At 45.6% G+C, this 24,381-nt stretch overlaps 1 long non-coding RNA gene across 1 annotated transcript; it reads left to right on the top strand.

Annotated features, from left to right (window-relative positions):
• The first annotated feature begins 14,804 nt into the window (after positions 1 to 14,804).
• On the top strand, positions 14,805 to 16,322 carry LOC133442259 (uncharacterized). The gene is made up of 3 exons (XR_009782531.1): positions 14,805 to 15,087; positions 15,294 to 15,450; positions 15,566 to 16,322. It is a non-coding gene; the product is annotated as an uncharacterized LOC133442259 (long non-coding RNA).
• The last annotated feature ends 8,059 nt before the right edge of the window (positions 16,323 to 24,381 follow it).

The raw sequence follows: 24,381 nt of genomic DNA on the forward strand, positions 1-24,381 counted from the left end.
CCACTGTAAGTAGCACCTGTGAAATTGTATCATCTCATCTGTGAATTCCTAATAAACAAAGTTGGAAAAAAAAAAAAAAGGCAAAAAATACATTCCATTCTCTTATTGACGACTTAAAAAGACTGAAGAACACTGAACATGGTAAAGCACATAGACTTTAATAGCCATATACTGTACATTTATTCTGCATTCACTAGCAAGGACCACACCATCAACAAGATACGTTTAATTGATTTATTGATATGAAGATGATGACGACGATGACAATGACGATGACGATCTATGGTTCGGTCGATGCGTTGTGGGGAAGCTGGTAGGGAATCCGCCGCAGCGCCCGGGCAACGACGGACCCCGAAAACCGTGGATTATTTAAGGAGATGAGACTGAGCGGATCTGAGGTCGCTAAGATCTGAGCGAATGTAGCGATGATAAATTTGGGAGGACCAACGGCCCATGAGCTGTATGAGGTGCTCTGGGATACCGTTACGGGAGGCTGAAGTAGCGGAAGTCCTTTAAGGAGTGCGGTAACCTGAGGATGATGGAGGCTGGGCTTGGACTGCCGGTTAAGAGCTTGGAGAAAAAATTGATACTGCTAAGATAGACTTTGATGGTCTGTGTCTTAATAGCCATCACGGAATGGGCGTAGCTGATGTAGCTAGACAGGGTGATGAGATCAAACGATGGGAAGGTTATGTTGTGTCTAACGTGAAAATTACGGAAACTTCTCCAGGCTGTCCAGTACGATGATAAGGTTGTGGGTGATAAGCTGTTGATGATGGCATTCGACGATCAGAGGTCTTAGGGCTGGGTTTATATGTTGAAAGTCAACGCAGAATATGGAGGAACCGGTGTTGGAAAGAGATCTGCATGTGGGGCCAAGCTTCTGAATTTCTAGTTTCCGCGAAGTTGGGTTGTGCGGGCAGGCGGGGCGGGCGTGTCCGCCACCGCAGTAGGAGCAGACGTGGAGGAAGCGGCACTGGGACATGCTGCAGCCAGTGTCATTGAAGTTATTACAAATGGAGCGGCCTCCTTGATGCATGATGGGCCTGCCTTTAGCATCAATGCCCTTGGTTGTTGGAATGCTAACAGATGGGGTGGATGATGTGTGCGTTGGAAGTAAGGGTGCTGCTGACGACAACTGGGAGAAAGCTGAAAATCTCGCTCGGGTGAAATGAGGCCCAGCGTGGGCAGGAATGGAGCAGGATGAAGCTGGGTACGATGGGGCACTGCACAAAGAGCATGTTAGGGCTGTGCGGGCGGCGAAGATGCGGCAATACAATTCAGTGTCCAGTGTGCCCCAGTATGTGGCTTCGTTGAATTGATGAAGGCGAGCTGCAGCTTCGGAAGCGAAGTGGATGTGGTATTGATAAAAGCCGTTGCCTCCGAAGCGGAGGGCCAGATTGAGGATGCTGGATAAGTAGTCGTCCAGTTCCTGGCGACGTGAAGGAAAGATGGAACACATAACATCTCTGTAAAGAGAGAAAGCGTATGCAAGCTCGGTCGGTGTGAGCTCTTTTGAACGGGCGGATGACTTTCCTTTCGAGTGGAGGCGCCCTTCATGGTCTTCAAGATGTCTGTCTGCGGGTGGTTGGTGGAGGAAAGGCATGAGGAGGAGTGCAAGATCAATGTAGTTACCCTCTATGATTTGTTTGCGCAGGTTGGCCGGAACTGGAGAAGGGCGGGAAGCGAAAGCGTTGGGATGACGGACGGCGGGATTAGCTGTGGACAGGTTGAAATGAGTAGTTGCCTGCGGGGCCGGAACGGGTTGAGGAAGGAAACTGGGTTGAAATGCGGTGGGAGGGAGGCCGGGTACCAACATCCCGATGACGGTGGCTCCAACCGAGGTAACCTGTTGGGACTGATGGAGCTGGGAAGCAGAGGATCCTGGCAATCCGGTGCCAAGAGCCCCTTCTACCGCTGGCAGTTGAGGCTGCTGAAAGAGCATAGCGGGGGGTGCTAGCATCCCGGTGCTAGTAACCCCGGCCGAAGTTAGCTGTTGTAGGTGCTGGAGGTGGGCTGAGGTGGGCGCTAGCATCCCGGTGCTAGTAACCCCGGCCGAAGTTAGCTGTTGTAGGTTCTGGAGGTGGGCTGAGGGGGGTGCTAGCATCCCGGTGCTAGTAACCCCGGCTGAAGTTAGCTGTTGTAGGTGCTGGAGGTGGGCTGAGGTGGGCGCTGGCATCCCGGTGCCAGAAACCCCGGCCAGATCTAGCTGCTGTAGTTGCTGGAGGTAGGCAGCGGGGGGCGCTGGCATCCCGGTGCCAGGGACTTTGAGGAAGGAGGAAGGAGACTGCTGGTGTGGGTGGAAATCCAGATAGGAGGTGGAAGGTCCAGGAATGATGAAGCTGTGTGCTCTTACTGGAGTAGGTAATTGACCTGAAACCATGGTGTTACTTGTTCTGATGGCGGTTTTTTGACCTCGCTTCTGTTTATAAGTTGTTGTTTTTTTTAAACTGGAGGGTTTGGTGGGACTGGCCCTTTAATGGGGGCGTTGACGTCACGGCGCGCCGTCGAAGTTTGCGTGATGACGTCATCCGGAAGAGAACTGGTGTCGGCGGAGCTGTGGCCATGGCAGGCTGACATGAGATGATTGAAAAGTTTTGCTTTATTGTCCGTGCGGTGAAAAGGGATTATTTTATCACGTAGTGTTTTCTGGAGGGTGGCGACAGTCCAGTCCGAAATATTTGCAGAAGGCCGGCCGTCGAGGTTTCTCGCTGGAGCGTGGTGACGCTGGGACCGCCGGCGGGTTGTGCAGCCTGTGTTGTCGGGTCGATGGCGAGGGGCTTGGGTTAGCCTCGTAGGAGAAGGAGTCGGGGACCTGCGACGACGGCGATGGGCTGCTCCGGATTGTCCGCGTCCTCTTCTCGCCGATGACGGAGGTGGGCTAGGAGACGGGGAGGACATCCCGGGTGAGCTGCAGTAATCCTGGATGTTCAGGAGAGATGAACCGGGCGGGATGTGGACCACTGAGGAGACGGAGCTTGACCGGCTTGCCGGCTTCCTGGGCGGCTGTCGGGCCCGGAGAGCGGTGTTTCAGGCACGGCGACGGCTGAAAAGTTTTCCTCCTCCGAATCTTGATCCGCTGGTGTTTGCTGGCGATCCCCTGCAAACAGATCGTCGTCCGATGGCGATAGCAACACAAGATCCATGCCTGAATGGGTGAGTAACTGTCGTGCTTGTGGCTCTGGTGCAGAGAACGAGAGCGAAGAGGAACAGATGGTTAGGTTAGTATTTGAAGGTATGCCGGAAGAGGAGTGGTTGAGGTGTGGTCCTGCTCCTGAAACTCGCTGGTTAAGCTTCAATAAATTGGCAGTAAGTCTGCAGTGCCACTACTAGATGTGGCTCACCTGTGGCCAACTGCTGCATGGATGGAAAAGCAAAGAAACTCTTCAAAGATTGCGAAGCAGCTGTGGAAGATGGACGCTCTTGTTAAAACAGGCATAAAAACATGTTACATGCATACAATCTATATTTTTAAAGACTGTAGTATAGTCACATTTGTTGACCCAACTATATATGCACAAATGTAAAAATGTACACAGGAAGTGCAATAGCTCCATTCCCAGAAGTGCAATGACAGACTTACCTATGATGAGACATTCATCCAGGCGGCCAAAAACTCTCGCAGACAGCGCACCCATCTGAAGGATGCAACATCCATACATCAAGCTCTATTCATTCATCACTAACCTTCTAATTTAAAACACATGAAAGGCTTCAGAAATTTAGAAAAATCCGGATATGTGGAGTTCTAATAAAACATATTTAAAAATCATACATTTATTTTTCTCTTAACCAAAGAAATTAAAACAAAAAGCTGTCCTATTGGGATATCACCTAACACTAACTGAGGCAAACCGACTGCTGTAGAAGTCATCATCTAATACAGTGGTTCCCAACCTTTTTTCCTTGGAGCCCCCCCTCTTGTGCCCCCCGAGCCATACATACTAGCACCAAAAGAGTAAAGTGATTCGTTACAAATCTTTAATTGAAAAAATTGAACAGATTTTTTTTTAAATACATTTCTCTGTTTGCCCTGTATACATATGACTTTTTTTTCGTTTTTTGTGTCATCAATTTATAAAATAAGCAGAATTAAAAATAATTGCAAGGAAAAATGTCTCTTACACATACTTACACATTTTTTTATTTTTATTTTTTTTGTATATTTTTATCCCGTTTTTTCCCCCCATTTTATCACCCAGTGCTCCTACCTAAGTGACAGTCCTGGGCATACTTACACATTTTTAACATTTTTCCTTTAACAACCTGTCGGAGTAGTATGATTAAATATTGAATAATGATATAATAAGTAATTGTCACGGTTACGATTTGTTGAGGACCCAAAAGCAAGAGAGCAGGAGCCAGGAGTTCCAGAAAACTCAGGTTTATTTATAAAGACAAAACCAAAAACGCTGCTGAGCAGGATCAAAAAGGCAGAACAAAAACAGGAATCCAACACTAGACGAGGAGAACATGGAGGGAGCAAACACTACGGACCAGCAGGGAGAAGGGAAAGACAAGACTAGATATAACGGGATAACGAGACACAGGTGCAGACAATCAGGGCAGATGGGAAACAGGAGGGACAGAACTGAAACTCAAACTGGGGGAAATGTCAAACCCTGACAGTATGAAATCATTTCCTGTGTTTGTCACCAGTGTACAAAAAACAAAAAATATTCAAAGACATTCATAAATGATTCCTAAAAATGTCTTATGAAGAAGTAAACATTAAACTTAACATAAGCCTGACCGTTTTCCTTTAACAACTTAACACAGTAGGCCTATACACACACATCCTTACAAAGGAATAAAAAAAAGCTCTGTCATACATCTGAATTAACTGCATTAACTGAAAAAAAACATTGACTGAAATAAAAGAAGAAAAAAATTGAACTGAAAAGCAGGGCCAGTTTGTTGTCTCATATCCACATGCACATCTTTTCAACACAGGTTTTGGTACAGCTATATGCAGTATGTCTAAGCATTATAATAAGAACAAACAGTAACAATAACAAACAGCTTTTAGCTTCCTTTTTTTCTGTGTCATTCTGTTCATTGATGAACTAATGGCCACCTGGGGCTTGCAAACCTCTGACCAGGGATGATGTCGGGTGTGATGCATGTGACAGCAGCCTGAAGTCCCGGTGGACATCAAGTCTGTTGCGGGCTTTAATTTTTATTGTTACAAGGGCGCTGAAGGCTGTCTCGGACAGGTATGTAGTGCTAAATGGGAGAATAACCTTCGTAACTACATGTTTCGCCAGTCTGAGAGCATCAGTGTGTCCGATGGCAATCCAAAACTTTTTGTATCCGTTCTCCTGGAAGAATTTCCTTGACACCGAATCAGCTTGAAGGTCACAAAGCTCATCTTCACAGCCGAGATACTACACGTCCTCGATTGTGGAAATGTAGGGATTAATCACCCACGTTTCCTTTGATAAGTACTCGTTAACATCGGCAAAACGGGTCTTAATCTCCTCCTGGAGCAGGTTCATGTGTTGGATAAACTCGGTGGGTAAAGACGTACGCACAGTGCCGCCAGACTGCTTCAGCAGCAGTGGAAGATGTTGCAAGTCCCCTTGTGACATTTTTTTGACTCTGTGCTCCACTTTGCGCACAAACGCATCCAGGGCTTCTTTGCATTGCATGACATTTGATTCAGGGCCCTGCATCCGCTTGTTCGTTTCATTGTAGAGAGCAAATATGTCTGCCAAGTATGCCGTTTTGATCCAAAACGCATCAGTCAGCTGTTCATACAGTGATTGATTGTGATCTTGCAAGAATGCCTTTATTTTTTCCCGTAGCTCCACGCGACAGCCACCGCACCTGTGTGTAGCAGCAGTGTTTGATGCGCTTCATCATCACACAGCTGGGCAAATAAGTCTCTTGTTTGAAGGGCGAGCCTTAATGAAGTTTACTACTTTAACAACAGTTCCCAGGGTATTACTGAGGTCTTCAGAAAGTTTTTTACTGGCCAATGCTTGGCGATGTAGGATGCAGTGGAAAATCGCGCACTCGGGGGCTTTTTCTTTAAAAGGGAAAGTTCGTTTTTTTACAACCTGGTGGTTGACGTCATGAGTTCAGAGGTCTTGTTTACAAACTGATTTATTTGTTACACACAGAGCCCCGGATGTAGACAACAAGTCCTGGAAGCAGATCTAGTGATTCATAAAAGAAATGAAGAGTTTCGCGGCAATCATGTGTTATTTAGACGCTGCATCGTCTGTGTCCCGCGGTGCCCCGTTCACTACCGTTATATGGAGAAGCGGCTCGCAAAAAACTCCTAATATCTTCCGAAGGACTCTAAATGACACCAAACATGCCTGGGTGAGTATACGACCATAAAAAATGTCAGAAATAAGGTCCAGGTTGTAAAAAACCGAACTTTCCCTTTAAGTCGGCTGTTAAATCCCTTGTTCTTACCCATCATCGCTGCGGCCCCGTCGGTGCAGCTTGCGACCAGATTGTCATATGGCCGATTGTTCGATGACAAATAAGAGTCCACAGCAAAAAAAATATGCTGACCCCTTGTTGTCTCTAGATTTGTTGACATCAGGATGTTTTGTTTCAAGTCATCGCCGTCAATATACTGCACATAAACGATGAGCACTGACTCGTCTGACACTGTTGTCGTTTCATCCAGCTGAATGGCAAAGGGAACTTTCCTAAGTTTCTCGTGCAGCTGGTTTTGGCAATCTGCAGCCATTTTATCAATTCCATCTTTGACCGTGTTGTCAGAGAGTGGGGATGGTTTTAACTTTATCCACCACCTGCGGTCCACACAGCTTCTCCACAATTTTTAGACAAGCGGGTTTAATTAGCTGCTCTCCGAGGATGTGCGGCTTTTTAGCCTTGGCGATTAATAGCGAGCACTCAAATGATGCCTCCGTGGCTCTGTGCGAATCACTGCCTGCTCTTTCAAACGCTTTTCTAATGTCCGTGGATCTTTTTGATAGTGCCAACTGCTTCTTCCTCTCAGAAAATTCCCGACTTTCACCAACAGTCTCCCGGTGTCGTTTCATTTTACTTGGCTTCATGCTGTCATTTGCTAGTTTCTCGCCACAAATGACACATTCTGGCCAATTACGGTCCTGTCCTTCAGTAAAACCAAAGTCCAAGTAACTCTCCAGATAATCTTTCACTTCTTTTTTTTTTTTTTTTAATACTGATGAGTCTTCTGCACTTTTACGTTTCTCAGACATGGTTTCACTAATAAAGGAGGTGCAATGAAAAGCTAGCCGTTAACTGACCTGACGAACGTGACTGACACACTGCGCTGGTCACAGAGGTTCAGAAGTTACAGAATGGCCTGCTAAATAACTTAGTATTTTAAAATGACCAAAATATATTGTGCATTGTGTTCTGCATTCTGATTGGCTAGTCTCCCCGCTTCTTCACTTCCTGTGTCAATAACGCTGGTCGCTTAGCAACAATGCTGAGAACGGCCAATGAACTTCAGCGAGCAGCTCAGGATGCAGCGGCATCAGAAGAGCAGTAAAATCTGATCTCCGCAATTTGAAGCCTTGTATAATAATTGTAAAAAAAAAAAAAAAAAAAAAAAAAAGGTTGCTACTTGTGAAATTTCACTTATCACAGGTTCTTTTTGGAACGTAACCCCCGCGAAAAACAAGGGATTACTGTATTCCATTAGGTGTGTTATGATTTTTGATTTATTCAATACGCACAAATGTATTTTTTTACAACTGCATATCCTCAAAGCAGACAAAGTTCCGCACCCCACCAGGTTGGGAGACACTGATCTAATACATGGTGACAGAGCTCTGTGGTTGTTTACATGCCCCACATAAACAAACAATACAACCACATATTCATTAGAGATGCACCGATCAGGATTTTGAGGGCCGATCACCGATCTCGAAAACCAGTATCGGCCAATCCCGATTTTGCTGATCACCGATCACAGCGTGAAATCCATAAATTCGTCAATATTGTTGTCTCATGTACACGACACTGACATTGTATTATTAGGTATAAAAATTAGGAGATTAGGTGTAAGACTCGGCTTACAAAGAGTAAGTGTAGTTTAGTAGCTTCAGCTTTCCTGTGGTAATAATTATGTACAACATGTGCAGCAACACAGACAACAGCAGACATGTCACTCTCTAAAAGTTGATACAAGTTTTAAACTATAAACCTTAGTTTTCCTGTGGAAAGAGGAATTAAATCTTAGAATAAAAATTAATTATGAATTATTAAGCTTTGTGAAAGCTTTAGCGGTAGCATTCGCCACGTGTGAGGAAACTCTTGTGAGTGAAGCAAAACTCTTCACACTAGAGCTCCACATGTCACTCCTGAAGCGACTGACACAACTGTCATCCTGCATGAGGCTTTGGACTGTATATAGTTTGGTAAAACTCCCACAGGATTTCATCAGTGAAATATTTACGTACTACGCCGGCAGCGCGCACCGCGCACCGTGGATCCGAGCTGCAAACGTGTTTAAACCCGACGTCTTCTACAACAGAAAGCAGCTGATGAGCAAAGCATATGAATTCATTACCTTACGATGTAGTTCTTTATTTTTCTTCCTGTCGTTTATACCAGTGGTTCTCAACTCCGGTCCTCGGGACCCACTGCCCTTCATGTCTTAGATGTTTCCCTGCATCAACACACCTGATTCTAATTAACAGTCGTCACCAGCTTGTCATCAAAGTCTGGACGGTTCTGTTGATGACACAGCTCCTTGTATCACGGTGTGCTGAAGCAGGGAAACATCTAAGACATGCAGGGCAGTGGGTCCCGAGGACCGGAGTTGAGAACCACTGGTTTATACTGTAAGTCTCTGTTACAGGTGTTACAGCTGAGTTAGTGCCGTTGCTGCGCAGCCAACTTTGAAAACTCAATATACTCTGTGTGAAAAACTTTCAAATGTCTTATCAGCTTCATTGTGTTGAAATTTTTTTGTAACATTCCTCCTCGTGGTATCTCCTTTGGACACACTTTGCAAACTGCAAATTTGTTGTAAACTCCCGCACCGGGGAGGCCGGCCACGGCCCCTTAGGACAGCTCGGTATGAGGTGTGGGAACGCACGCGCGGGCGGGGGTTTGTTGTTGTAAACTTCATCAGATCGGCTGCTCTGAACTATTATTTTCTGATCTCCGATCAAAACCAATAGGGGCATTATCGGCCCGATCAGTGGCCGATCGGCCCGATCAGTGGCCGATCAATCGGTGCATCTCTAATATTCATATACAGTTGACTGGACAATAACTCTCAGGAAGAATCATCAATCTGGACTCATTTACTGACCTCTTTGAGTTGCAGCACAGTCTTAACAATATCATCAAGGTTGGGAGGGGAAAGTGCTGTGGAGAGGAGGGAGCGGGGATCGCCCATGTCCAGCAATTTCTCCTTCAAAATGATCGCACCCAGGGGAGAAAGCTGAGGGAGGAGAAGGGAAAAACCATGGAGCAGATTTTAAAAGGACTTTAGGTTCTGAACAGCATTAAGAGAAATAAAACTATTTCCAATTCTCCTCACCAGCATCTCAGGGACCATGTACTCTCGGATATCATTCCTCCAGAAATCTTTGGTCACAAGACGGTAACAGTAGCCCTTTGATACTCGACCTGCCCTACCTAAGAGGAAAAGTTTTTACTGTTGGAGAACCGAAAGGAACAACTAACAACTCTATGCAATTAAAGTTGTGTGTTGTAGCTGTGCCACCTCTGCGCTGATTGCAGCTGGTTTTGGATGTCACAGACCAAGTGACGAGCCAAGCAGAAGTAAATCACTGTGTGGGAAAAAAATTAAATAAACTGTATGTATACATACAAACAAACTGCAAAATATGGTGAATAATAAATTAATGGAATTAAAACATTCAGAGAAAAGGGGGAAAAAAAATAAAATAAAATAAAACCAACCGTATTTGACATTTGAAAGAGTCACCGAACTCTCTGCGATGTTGGTGGATAGGATCACCTGTAAAGGTAGAGTGATTGTCAGGTTTGCAGGCAAGGAAAACTAAATGTAGAATAAAAGCAACATAATTTACCTTCCTGTATCCTGGGACGGGAGACATGAACACGCCGTTTTGCTCCTCCAGAGTCATTGCAGAGTGCAGAGGATAAACCTGCAATCTGAGCCGCCACAGCGCGTGCATCATAAAGTTAAAGTTCAGCAGACATAATGAGATAAATGCTATTTGTTAAACTTGTGTTCAAGTTTTTAATACCCTAAGCTTGTCAAAATCGTATCTTTTAAAATAAAAAGAAGCATTGTGCAGAAATATTAGAATCATATACATCCCAGAGCTCACCTTTTGTAAAGCAGCTTGGTCAAGGCGTCCTGCATAAAGCTGATCTCATGTATCTCAGGAAGGAAAACCAAGACACTGCCCCTTTCCGTCTTCCTACCCTCACTCTCAGTGTTGCTACTCACATAAATATACAACAAAGGAGGAAAACAGATCATAACCTTTTCTTTATTTGCACATTTAAGCAAAAAAATGCCCCAACATGCTTCCACCTCACCTCGAATCCTTGCTCTCCATCTCATCAAAGTTCTGGATGAGGGTGATGGCAAGACTGTACATTTCAGGTGAGATGCTCGGGTTCTCAGGATTAGGTAACTCAACCTTGTTAAGACACAAATTTCCAACATTAAGTCTTTGGCTTGTTTCAGGTTGCTGGATTGCGACCTACACTGTGTTGTAACTCGGCCAGGATGGTTGCGTGGGCTCGTCTTCCTCCTACCCAACCAATGACTGACGTGGGCCCTCTGTTTAAACTGGGCTCTCCAGTCATCCAGGTGTAGCTGGGTGTTGCGTTGAACAGGTAAATGTTCAACACTTTTGATGACTATGCTGTCCTAAAGGTTTCTGTAACTATAACATTGAACCACGTTTACTTATGTTGAATTGTACTTTCATTTAATCTCTGTTTTCTATTTATTTGTAATATCTACTGACGCTGTTTTGTAGCTGTTCGCTCCTGGTCATGAATTGCTTTTACTTAAACCATTTTCATGTGGTTCAATGCTTCCCCTTTAACCCTGAATGAGCTGGGTTATAACATTAACACCTTGAACAGCAGCATCAACAACCACAACTCTCAATTTACCCTGTAAGGAACCAGGTTGTAGAGATCATCCAGGTAGAATTCCTCAATGGCGTGGGGAGCCCCTTCCACTTCAAACACATAGACAGGGTTCATTTTGCCATGGATGGGTAAAGTACTCAGCAAACTCTTTGCAGTTAATGTTGGCTGACATTAGGATTATCTAACAAGAAGAAAAAAAAAAGTTCTTATGAGGGATAGTGAAAATGATATACTAAAATATGTTAACTTTGGTGCAACAATTACCTTAACTAGAGTTGGAATGAAGCAGTTTTCTCAAAACCAGCAACAGAAAGTTAATTTCTTCAGTGCGCTCGTGAACCTTGGGCAAAGGCAGATTCATTAAAATACGATATTTTCAGGATTTGAAACCACATAGTATTTTTAATTCTTTCTTCTCAGTTTTCCCACTAACAATAAAGAAAAGGCTTTTGCCGAACGGATAAATAAAATCAAACTTCAAGCACAAAATCAAGATTTAAAAAAATACTTCAGACAGAAATTTTAACAAAAACACAGTAGTGCATTCCAGGGGCTCATCACCTGGACACTGAATGTATTTGGCAAGTATTGTCACATTTATAACAGTATAAATTGCAAGCTTGGTTTGATCTTTGTAGTCCGTGTTGATATGCCAATGTCGTGTCAAGTTAAAAAAAAAAAACCTTCCAGAAATTTCTGAGCAGTAACAAACTTTTAAACAAACAGCCAATACATTAATTGAATGCAATCATATATATATTGTCATGTTTATGCACCTCATCTATGAAAATGTGGGAGAACTCTGAGAGACACTTGGCTGAAACCAGTTTCTGCAGCAGAACTCCTGTATAAAAGCAAAAGATAAAATACTTACAATTGCAGGTTCTGGTTTTTGGAGCCTTGCTCCATTAGAGTTGACATTTCCCTCATCAGGAGGCATTGCTTGGCTACAATAAAAAGGGGAAAAAGAACAACATGTTTGCATATTTTTAGAATCTTAAATGTATTCCAAATTATGGAAAAACGTGCTCCGTCCAATGCAAGTCGTCGTCACAGACCATGGATGGATAAATGGATGGATGGATGATGAATAAATGATGGATGGATGCGTGTTTTACCGCTGCCGTGCTGCGTTCAGGGTCTGCGTGTCCCGCGATCAGAGCCATGTGCTCTCTTGATTAGGCGAATAAACGCGGTTGTAATTGATGGATAGCTCCTCTAGGTATTTGGCTGCGATTTGACGTATGGTATGTATGTTATATAAAAAAATTTCTTTATAATAAAAACCAAAAGCCTTGAAAATAGATTATAGATTAGATGAGATTGTCCTTTATTCCTCCCTCAATGGGGAAATTCGCTTTGTGCAGCAGCACAAACTCAACACACACATGCAGGGAAGGGGTAAAAAAAAAGTAATATATATATATATATATATATATATATACACACACACACACACACACACACACACACATACATATATATATACACACACACACACACACACACACACACACACACACACACACATACATATACACATATAGCCTATATAACATATGAATGAGTCACTGGGATGGTAGATCACCCTTAAAAATATTTTTCAGTTCCGTCAAGTCCGAAAAAGCTTTTATATGGTTATTCAAAAATACAATACAAAAAGCTAAACTGCCCAATGTCATATTTGAGGCTTTTATTGCCTTTTGCAGATAAGTAAAGAGCCGAGTTTAGTTTTTCTTCTATGAAGGCTGTAGTTTGTTGGAGGAGCCTGCTCTCTAATTAGCGGCATTGGCCCAAACGTGGTGACTAAACACTTTGCTTGCTCGTCTTTACCTCGTCTCTTCTGACTGCCTCCCATCCTTTCTTGCTTCGTCGCATCTTTCGGTGACTGTAATGTTGGCAAACTTGGTCGCCAAAGCAAACCTTTTGGAGATTTCCTCCGCGTTGGTTTCCTTCATGCTGCTGTGAGCGAGGCCGGATCAAGAACCAGGTGAGACTCGACGGCGCCCCCGTGCGGCCTCGTTAACCACCGCAATGACCTGGAAAACAGGGTTCAAACTCCCTGAAAAATAGACATATGTCGTAAATACGTAGACACCACATCGAGTGGTTTTGCCCATAGACATATATACAACATATACATAAACATATACAACATATCAACAAAACATGTTATTTTATTGTCTGAAAAATGGTTCAAATGTTATTTTGTTGTCTGAAAATGGTTCAAATGTTATTTTATTGTCTGAAAAATGGTCAAATATGTTATTTTGTTACTTGAAAATTTTAAAACATCTTTATCTATTTTTCTTATTTTTGTGAGGGGGGATATATATTGTTTTTCGGCACTACCCTGTTCTCTATAGCTGATACAACATGAATGACTCCTATGTGGGATCAATAAAGTTCCCATTTTGCCATCTGAGAAAATTAAATATATTATATTTGGTACCTAACTGTTTCCCAAGTATATTAATGCGTGTGTGAATGAATAAATGAGACGTAAAACGTACATTTCTTTGTAGAAAGGCGCTTTATGAAAATAAATCCATTTACTTGTATTAGTTTACAGTGCAGTCTTGCCACATCCAATATGGCGGCGACGTTGACACATAAGGGACAACAACAATAAAATCACTAACATACTAAAATGATCAATAAAATAGTAATAAAAAACATAACAGTACACATACAGTGCACAATCACTTCACACAGATGTGGGGAACTAAGTTGTCACACACTAAAAGCCAAAGAAAATAAATAAGTTTTCAAAGAAGACTTAAAAACCACTAGGGTCTGGGCAGATCTAACATTTAGTGGCAAACTATTCCACAGCTTAGGGCCGGCCACCGCAAAAGCTCGGTCACCTCTAGTTTTGAGCCTAGATTTCAGGTACGCTTCATTTTGTGGTTGATTCAAAATTAAATGTACCTGCGAATGCCTTGAATTGTTTGCCAGAAACACACTGAAGAAGGGGGATACGAAAATGTGTGATGATAAATATATATATATATATATATATATATATATATATATATATATTTTTTTTTTTTTTTTTTTTTTATTGCATTTTTATATTTTCAGCCACAAAAAGAGGGGTATACCTTAAATACATAGAACACAAACCCCCACAACTCAATTTCCAAAAAAAAAAGTCAAAGTCCATACATACCAAAACATATTTCATAGTGCTATAATCATGCCAAATATACTAACCAAAAATTCTACTCAATGCACTAATTGAGAATACCAGATATTACTACCCTATCTGTTCTATAAATGACTCTGAAATAATAATTAAATAGTTAAATAATATTCCTACCTACTTCTTGATGAAGGGGACTTATAAAAAAAAAAAAAAAAAAAAAAGTAGGAAACACTTAATGTCATTACTTTCTTATCCTAAGTTGGGGCTGGTCCGTTAAAGAACCAAAATGATATCCAAATATATACCCTCAAAACACAACGAAAACAAAACCAAAAAAACCTAACAAAACAAAACAGACATAAACGGTGGGAAAACCCCACTTAAAACAAACACGACAACAAAACAATACAAACCATTGCACTCAGGTCTTATCATTGTCACTATGCCTTACAATTACCTACGGATTTCTTAAAATCAAATTCTGTATGAGATTGCCATATTTTTTAAAAGTCTGAGGATTTGCCTTTACTCTTGTAGTAAATATCATCAAGTGTTAGGAGCGTGAGAGTTCGTTCCACCAATGGGCTAATACTGGGGGTTTAGATTCTTTCCAATTTAAGGTTATACATTTCCTGGCTGCCAACATAGCAAGATAAATATATTTTTACACTTGGAATTGCTGTTCCTTTTATCCTTTTGAGCTATACTTTATTAGGAATTCAGCACACAGTTGAGTGCATTGTCTCCTATTTATTTTACTGGTATGTAATTCCATTCTTATGTGTTTATGTATGCTCATCGATGATCCTGGTCAGAGGTTCAGGAAAAGGAGACGGCTCTGATGAGGAATATATTCCTCACCTTTGTTTATGGTATGCTTTACTTATTGGTTGTATATCAAGTATTTAGAAAATGTATAAAAGTACATATGTATTATGATATATACATATCATATACATATACTGTAATATGTATAGTACAGACTTTATTTGAAATGATAAAGTACTATTAACACTATATGATATAAAAGTGAGTAATGTGACAGTAACAGAGCTGTTGTTTTTTTCTCAACTAACAGGACAACTTCAGACTTCGAGAACTTCCAAAATCACATCCTGATGTTTGCAGGAAAGCATTTTGGCTTTAGCCCACCTGTATACACAGCTCAGACGTTGCTTGTAACACTTGGTTACAACCGCGGCCTTCCTGCACGAAACCGTGATGGGACACAAGATGTAAGTTGTTGGGGTTTTTTATATCATAGTTGTCTGACACCCCAATAGATTCTTAGCACTGTTACCATATCTCGTTGTGAAATTGTTTTAAATTATGTTGTTGTTTTTTCCCAAGTTACCGATGGTTCTACAATAAAAACATGAAGAGCTGAAGTGTGTATACCCTGAAAGAGAAAAAGGACTATGGCTACTGTACATCCCTGAACTACAGAAGGCCACTCTTTCAAAGAGGCTTCAGAGTGGAAAGGGCCTTCCCAGGAGACAGTCTGAGGCCTGGAGATCCAAGGCCCCTGGGTCTGCTGCCACATCACAACCACAACCACACATGGACTGGTAAAAACTAAGGTGTCACGTGGAGATGCAGGTCCTCGTGATGACAGCTAAAACTTTGATTGCCTGTTGTTATATCTGTCTCAATACTCGGGAGCAAAGCTCCAGGATTTCAGGACAGAGTAAAATAATTCACTGACATAATTTCTTGTTCATGTCTTGTCACAATCCCTAAATAAATGTAGCTGTAATTGCAAATGATCTGATTATCATAACCTATTTTCTCATAACTTCTCACTTGAATCAAAATCTCTGGGAGATTCTCTGCATTTGGTGTTTTTCACAATGAATATAATTCGGAATCGGAAAGATATATATATTTTTTATTCTGTAAACAAGGACAGAACTCAACATTTCTGACTTGTACATAATAAAATGTATAAAAATAAAAACTATTTACATTGAAAGTGTAACCCAGCTAAACACTGTTATTCACACCAGCCAGTGCAAAAGAAATCCGGTGTACTGGTTGTTTGGAAGATTACAGATAGGTTTCCTGACCCAAACTACACAGCTTGGGATGACAACCTGATTTCCTTCCGCATGCCGCAACTGTCTCAGCTCCACTCCAGGCTTCTGGTGGTCATCGTGGCGAAGATGTTGTTCCAGGCAGCCCGGGCCGGCCACAAAACCCCATCTTCTAATATAAAATACTGCATGTGTGCCATATGATTACTTATGCAGAGCTTCTCCAGGTCTGTGGGCATGTCCCTGCAGTTTGTGCAGCTGGGGTTCATCTGGACCACCTGGACTTGGACGCTCAAGTAACGCCGTCACATCAAACACCAGGCCTGGCAGCCTGGTCACTACCTGCCCAAGAAAGGTTTTCATCTGTGGTGGAGTCAGGGCTGTGAGGTTATCCTACACATAAAGCATTTATTTGATATTTTATGTTATTGTACGAGATTGCATTACGAGATTTCCTGGATGACATGAGTTATCTAACCCAGCTAACAAATAAATAAATGTTACGCCAGAGAGTTGCCTTTGTAATTGTCTTTCCACAGCCAAACCTTATTTTTTGACCCTTAGAAACACGTCTACCTGCAAGTAATAAATTACCCTCTCGATTGTAAATGCAGTGATGTAAGTTAGATGTGATCTGCACACATCAAGCCAACATTTCTTTATAAAATAACATGCTCAACATGCAAACATTATGCTAAAAACAAGCAAAAATGCTAGTAAAGTCATTTTTGTGGCAAAATCCGGTAATATTACTGTACCTTGTCGGTCGACGTTGCTCCTCTTTGCATTTCGTGCTCCATAGGTTGTAAACAAACACACTTGTCTGAATAGGAGGAGTCAGCCCGGCACCAGCGCTCCGTGTAGAGAAACGCTGCTGTCTGTGTCTCATGTTGACATCTAGAACTCTGTTAGAGTTGTAGGAAATCAGACCTTTTCTAACAGACTTTGGGAAATCGGCAAAATACGATGTCCCCTTAAAAAACGTGAGCATTTTCCAGGGTTTCTGGGCTGCAGCTGGAGAACAGGAGAAGCCGTGACGTCACTCTCCTGCGCCGCTGGGATTGCGAATTCATTTTGAATATTGTACACTTTTTTGCGGGCAGAGCATGAAAAAGAAAAAGCAATGTCTTCTTTGTTTTCTTTTTGATTATGACATAAAATGTGCAGCGTAAAGAATAAAATTAAAATGCAATTCGGATTATATATTATCAATTTTATTTTTGACTCAAATAATGCAGCTACATTCTTAAAATGAAAAAGCATTTCTGCAAATGCATTTTAATTTTCAAATTTTAGATTTAAAACTGAATATTGTGAACTATTTGCTGAGGCATGATTTGAAAATTAAATCTCAAACGTCTTTTTCTTTTTAATTTGAATTAAGTACAAGAATGAGCAGTGTTGAATACGAAAATTAAAATGCAATTCGGATTATATATTATCAATTTTAGTTTTGACTCAAATAATGCAGCTACATTCTTAAAATGAAAAAGCATTTCTGCAAATGCATTTTAATTTTCAAATTTTAGATTTAAAATTGAATATTGTGAACTATTTGCTGAGGCATGATTTGAAAATTAAATCTCAAACGTCTTTTTCTTTTTAATTTGAATTAAGTACAAGAATGAGCAGTGTTGAATACGAAAATTAAAATGCAATTCGGGTCCGTGTATCTTTTGGTCATTGGATTTTTCCGTCATGAGTGGGAATCAAAAACAAAAAACGATTGGTTTATTTGATTTTCCTTTTAAAACAAAAAACAAATATTGAATTACACTGCATTTTTTCTTTTTCTGTGTTAATATGATTTAACAAAGATTCAAAATACGCTTTTATTTTCGTTTTCTATTTCATATAAGAAAAATGAAATTACTAGTCAACAGGAAGGAAAAAACGAACCAAAAACAACCGTTTATTCATATTCGTGCACCGGAAGCTGGCATTTACAACCGAGTGAACTTAGTTCTGGATATTTGACAGGCATTCCTGTGACAATTCTCTCCAGGGGAAGTTTGATTTTAATATTTAATTGGTCGGGTTTACGTGACTCGGAAATGGCTCTGTACCCGGCAGTTCGGGTAACCATGGTTACCATGGCGGCGCTGAAACAACAGATTATTTATATTATATATATATATTATATATTATATATATATATATATATATATATATATATATATATATGGTTATATATATTATATAATTAGGATTATTTTTTAAAGATTGATTAAGGACTTGTTCCACAGCGGTTTGACGCACAATGACATTTCCTGCACGTTGCAGCAGATGTGTCTCCTGCAATGCTCAGAAATGAGCGTCAGAAGATTCTGTGCTCGGCATGATCTGAGGAGAAAAAGACGCAGAGCTGGAGAGCGCTTTGATTCATCATGGCCGAATGACCGGCTATCTGTGTCACTGGGGGTGCATGCTGGAGAAGGTCGGGTTGGAAGAATTAATTTAGTCTCACGCGTGAAGTATCCACGTGATTACCATTATATGTTTTGCACTGCAGCACAAACTTTACCTGACGCCGGAATTCATGGCTGATGGAGCTCTCTCAGGGTTCTTCCAACCCGACCTTCTCCAGCATGCACCCCCAGTGAACACAGATAGCCGGTATTGCGGCTTTCCTTAAAGAGCCGCTTGAGAGTTTATTGTTAGGTCCTGTATATTTGCATGACGCGCTGCTGACAGAGAAGCACGCTGAGTCCGACAGAAGTTTTATGGCGTTTAATGACAAAACTCAGCCACAAAGGCCTTCCGACATGCTTAATGGGTTTTAAACGTGTACACTGCAAACGTGATCGGGGTGATCAGTGATCAAAGCGGTCAACAAAAATTAGGCTACGGCTCCCTAAAAGCCTGTCCTAACTGCATGCGAGCGTCCGACTGTCGTCACACTGCGTGGCATCGGACCCGCTCTGTCCTGAAACACTGAACGCGTCATCGGCCCCACGTTCTACCACGTTCTTTTGATTGACAGCTGAGACTCGCCTTTTAAAAGGCTGATTTATGGTTCCGCGTTACACCAACGCAGACCTTACGGCGTAGGTTACGCGGCCCAGTCACCGAACGGAGCGCGTCGCCGCGTACCCTACGCCGTAGGCTACGCCGTCGATTTTACGCGGAACCATAAATCAGCCTTTATTCACTCCTGAATTATGCGCTCCTGAAAGAAACTCCTAAAATTACTCCTGAAAGAGTAAAGGGACAAGTAAAAAATGGTGATTACTTGTAATCTTCCTACGTTTGTACTTTCTAAACAGAAAACAAGCTTATTATTCGGTGGAATAAGTGGGGAAAAAACCGAACGGTGACGCTGTGGTGCCGAAGAACGGGAGTCGGAGGCGGAGTGTGAATGTTGAAAGCCGGCGCGAGCCGTTTATTAACATCAGCCATTCAAACCACAATAACACAGAACGGGAAGCGTAACGTCCGTCACTGCGCCCTATCCGGGCGGAACCACATTAACCCGCAGAGGGTTCCTAAGTGAATTATGTAACCCACTACACCAGCCCCCCCAGAATTCACCCATAGTCAAAATCCCCCCGCCGCGGGGGAACGACAGCCCGACCCCTACGGGTGCGAAAAACCGGGGTCGAGGGGGGCGGGGTCGAAGGTGCGGCCGCACCAACCGCAGAGCCGGGGGGCCGACGCGCCAACAGCGGCGCGGGCCTCTCAACCGGGGGCAGGGACGAGGGCCCGGGGGGCCGGCCCCTACGAGGGGCTTGTGCCAACTCCAATGGCCGGGAAATGTCCACATGGGCCGGCTTAACCCTATCCACAGAGACAGTCTCAGGCCTACCGCTCATGTCCACAACCAAGCTCTTAACCCCGTGCTGCAGGACCCTAAACGGCCCGTCGTAGGGAGGGCGCAGGGGGCCGCGGTGGGCATCATGGCGAACGAACACGAAATCCGTCGAGCGCAGACTGGTGGGCACCTTGAAGGTGGGGGAGCCGTGCTGTGATGTAGGGATGGGCGTGAACGCCCCAGCGGCCTCCAGCAGGGCAGCGCGCTGCGTGGCTGGCGACCAGGGGGCAGTGGCGCTCGGGATGAAATCCCCCGGAACCCGCAGGGTCTGCCCGTAGACCAACTCAGCAGAAGAGGACTGCAGGTCCTCCTTGGGGGCGCACCTCAGGCCCAGGAGGACCCATGGGAGTTTATCCACCCAGTTGCCATCCGTTAAGCTTGCGCGGAGGGCTGCCTTCATCGAACGGTGGAACCTCTCCACCAGGCCGTTCGCCTGGGGGTGGTAGGCCGTGGTGCGGTGTAGTTTGACCCCCAAACCGTCCGCGACCGCGTTCCATAGCTCCGCAGTAAACTGCGGGCCGCGGTCCGAGGAGAGGTCGGAAGGGGTCCCGAAACGCGCAACCCACGTCCCGATGAATGCCCGGGCCACGTCGGAAGAGATTGTCGAGGCGAGGGGAATGGCCTCGGGCCAGCGCGTCGTTCTGTCGACCACCGTGAGGAGATAGGTGAAGCCCTGCGAAGGGGGCAGCGGACCAACCAGGTCGACGTGAACGTGGTCGAACCTCCGCTCCGGAACAGTGAAGGTTTCAAAGGGGGCCCTGGTGTGACGGTGCACCTTAGCCCGCTGGCAGGCCACACACGCGTCGACCCACGCCCTCACGTCCTTCTTCAGCCCCTGCCACACGAACTTCTGAGAAACCAACCTAACGGTCGGCTTTCTGCCAGGGTGGGAGAGATTGTGCACCGCCTCAAACACGCCCCGCCTCCAGTCAGCAGGAACCAGCGGTCGAGGCTGGCCAGTAGAGAGGTCACACCACAGTCTGACACCCGAGTCACCGACCGCGACCTCCTCCAGGCGCAACCCGGTGTCGGAGGCCCTGAGGGCCTGGATCCCGCGGTCAGAGGCCTGGTCCGCGCCCATGCCGGCGTAGTCGACACCCAACTGGACCGCCCCTACAACCGCCCTGGAGAGGCAGTCCGCGACCACGTTGTCCTTACCGGCGACGTGTCGGACGTCGGTGGTGTACTCCGATATAAACGCCAACTGGCGCTGCTGGCGGGCAGACCACGGTTCAGCCACTCTAGACATGGAGAACGTGAGGGGTTTGTGGTCCACGAAAGCCGTAAAATCCCGACCCTCCAGGAGGAAACGGAAGTGGCGGATTGCCAGGAAGAGGGCCAGGAGTTCCCTGTCGAACGCACTGTATTTGCGCTCTCTGGGGGTCAACTGGCGGCTGAAAAAGGCGAGCGGCTGCCAGGCGCCGCCGACCCACTGCTCATGCACTGCGCCGACGGCGTAATCCGACGCGTCGGTCGTGACTGCCACCGGAGCCCCAGGTGCCGGGTGAGCCAGCAGAGCCGCCTGGCTCAGGGCAGCCTTGGTGGCCTCGAACGCGGCCTCCCTCTCGGCCGTCCAGTCGACGGCCTGGTTGGCAGACTTGCCTTTGAGAGCCTCGTACAGCAGGCGCATGGTGTGGGCTGCCCGGCGGATGAACCGGTGATAGAATGTCACCATCCCGAGAAATTCTCGGAGCGCCCCAGCGGTATCCGGGCGGGGAAAAGCAGCAACGGCCTCCACCTTCGACGGAAGGGGGGCGGCCCCGTCCTTGTTGATGAGGTGCCCAAGGAAGTGGATTGAGGGCAACCCGAACTGGCACTTAGCCGGGTTCACGATGAGGCCGTGCTCGCTGAGCCGTGTGAAGAGGCCCCGGAGGTGCGCCAGGTGCTCCCCCTCCGAGGAGCTGGCGACGAGAATGTCGTCCAGGTAGACGAAAACGTAAGGCATGTCCCTGAGCGCCGAGTCCATCAGCCGTTGGAAGGACTGAGCCGCATTCTTAAGTCCAAACGGCATGCGCAGAAACTCGAATAAGCCAAACGGCGTGACTACGGCCGTCTTAGGGACGTCAGCGGGACGCACAGGGACCTGGTGGTAACCACGCACCAGGTCCACCTTAGAAAAAATCAGCTTACCCGCCAGGTGCACGGAGAAGTCCTGGATGTGCGGGACTGGGTAGCGATCGGGAGTAGTGGCGTCATTCAAACGGCGGTAATCGCCGCACGGCCGCCACCCACCCCCTGGCTTGGGGGCGATGTGGAGCGGCGACGCCCACGGGCTGTCCGAACGCCGAACGATGCCAAGGCGCTCCATGTTGGCGAACTCAGACCTGGCGACCTCGAGCCTCTCGGGGTTGAGCCGCCGGGCCCTAGCATGGACCGGGGGGCCCTCGGTCACGATGTGGTGCTCCACACCATGTTTGGTCGTGGCCGCAGAGAAGGTGGGTTCAGTCAGGCTGGGAAACTCACCGAGGAGGATCTGGTAGTTGTCCCCCTCCGAGAGCGAGCCGGAGAGCCCACTGCAGGTCGCCTCCCCAGAAACACACGCGATCGTGGAGAAGGTCAGCGCGTCAACAAGGCGGCCGTTCTTGACGTCCACCAGCAAACCGTGCGCGCACAAAAAATCAGCGCCGACGAGGGGGAAAGAGATGTCAGCAGTGACAAAGTCCCACGTGAATCGCTGACCCCCAAAACACAAGTCCACGGTCCTCGTGCCGTAGGAGCGGATAGGGGTGTTGTCTGCAGACGTCAGTGGCGGCCCCTGGGAACCACCGGCGGTGTCGTCCGCCGTAGCCGGCAGCACACTCCTCTGTGCGCCGGTGTCGCAGAGGAACTTGAGTCCAGAGATGGCGTCTCGGACAAACAACAGCCGGTTCGTCGTGCCTGCGCTCGCGGCTGCTACTGAGCGCAGGCTCTGGCGTTTCCCGCCGCGTAGGTACAGGGGGGACGGCACTTGCTCGCCTTAGCGCCAAAGCGTGCATGGTAATAGCACATACCAGAGCCGGCGCCGCCGTCAGCAGCAGTGAGTCCCTTCTTGGTCGGCGTGTCGCCACCCGCAGGTGCAGAGCTGCGTGTCAGGGCCAGCACCTCCGGGGTGCAACGTTGAGCAGCCAGGAAAAAACGATCAGCCTCCTCGGCCAGGGCGCGGGGCTCCGTAATAACAGTGTTGGCCAGAGCTGTCTGAACGCGAGGAGGCATGTGGCGGAGGAACAGCTCAACAAAAAGAAAGTTGGGCTCCTCTGCACCCAGCAGGTTCAACATCACCTCCATCAGCTCGGAAGGTTTGCTGTCCCCAAGTCCCTGGATTGCAAACAGCCGTCTGGCCCGTTCTGCCCGCGACAGCTCAAAAGTCTTGAGGAGGTAAGCTTTAAAAGCCTCATATTTATTCCGGGCTGGAGGGGTGGTGATGAAACTCACCGACCTGGTCGCTGTGGAACTCCCCAGCGCCGAGACAACGTGGTAATAGCGCGCATCGTCGTCTGTGACGTTGCGGAGCGCGAACTGCGCCTCGGTCTGGGCGAACCATGCCGCCGCTGATGTCTCCCAAAACTCCGGCAACTTCAGAAAAGTAGCGTTGTTTGCCATGTTCGGTTCAGTCTCTGAGTCTTCAGCGAGACTGACGTCGGGGTCACCAGTGTGGTGCCGAAGAACGGGAGTCGGAGGCGGAGTGTGAATGTTGAAAGCCGGCGCGAGCCGTTTATTAACATCAGCCATTCAAACCACAATAACACAGAACGGGAAGCGTAACGTCCGTCACTGCGCCCTATCCGGGCGGAACCACATTAACCCGCAGAGGGTTCCTAAGTGAATTATGTAACCCACTACAACGCAATGAAACAGCGAACAGCGTGAGTGACCGGCGTGTGGTGTTAAAGCAGCAAACATGTCAGCATGTCAGATCATTACTGGGATGTGGGGGAAAAGCAGAGGACACGAGAAATCCGACAGGATCCGGCACAAATTAAGCCCTAAGATAAGATTCTTATTATATCTTATTATCTTATCAGAACCTTCCAGCCTGGCGATCTCTCTCCAGCAGCTGCCACTTTATTGAGGTTCTTGTATTGAAATGACTGTTTCCTACAGCGCTTTCAACTTTTTTTTCAACTTTCAACCGGCTTTCAAAGCGACCGACGGGAAGAAAATAGAAGCAGGGCGTGCGACAAAAGTCCAGCTCAAAACGACGCTGCGTCGCTCGCAACCAGTGTAGTGCAATAAAAATAAAGCAATGGAACTGTTTTTGACGCTGACTCTCGCTCCCGTCGCATGCAGTGTGTATATTTACAATATACTGTGGACATCTGAATAAAAACCTCATAAATAGATTG

Source organism: Cololabis saira, chromosome 4 (assembly GCF_033807715.1).
Source record: "Cololabis saira isolate AMF1-May2022 chromosome 4, fColSai1.1, whole genome shotgun sequence".
Taxonomy (NCBI): Eukaryota; Metazoa; Chordata; class Actinopteri; order Beloniformes; family Belonidae; genus Cololabis; species Cololabis saira.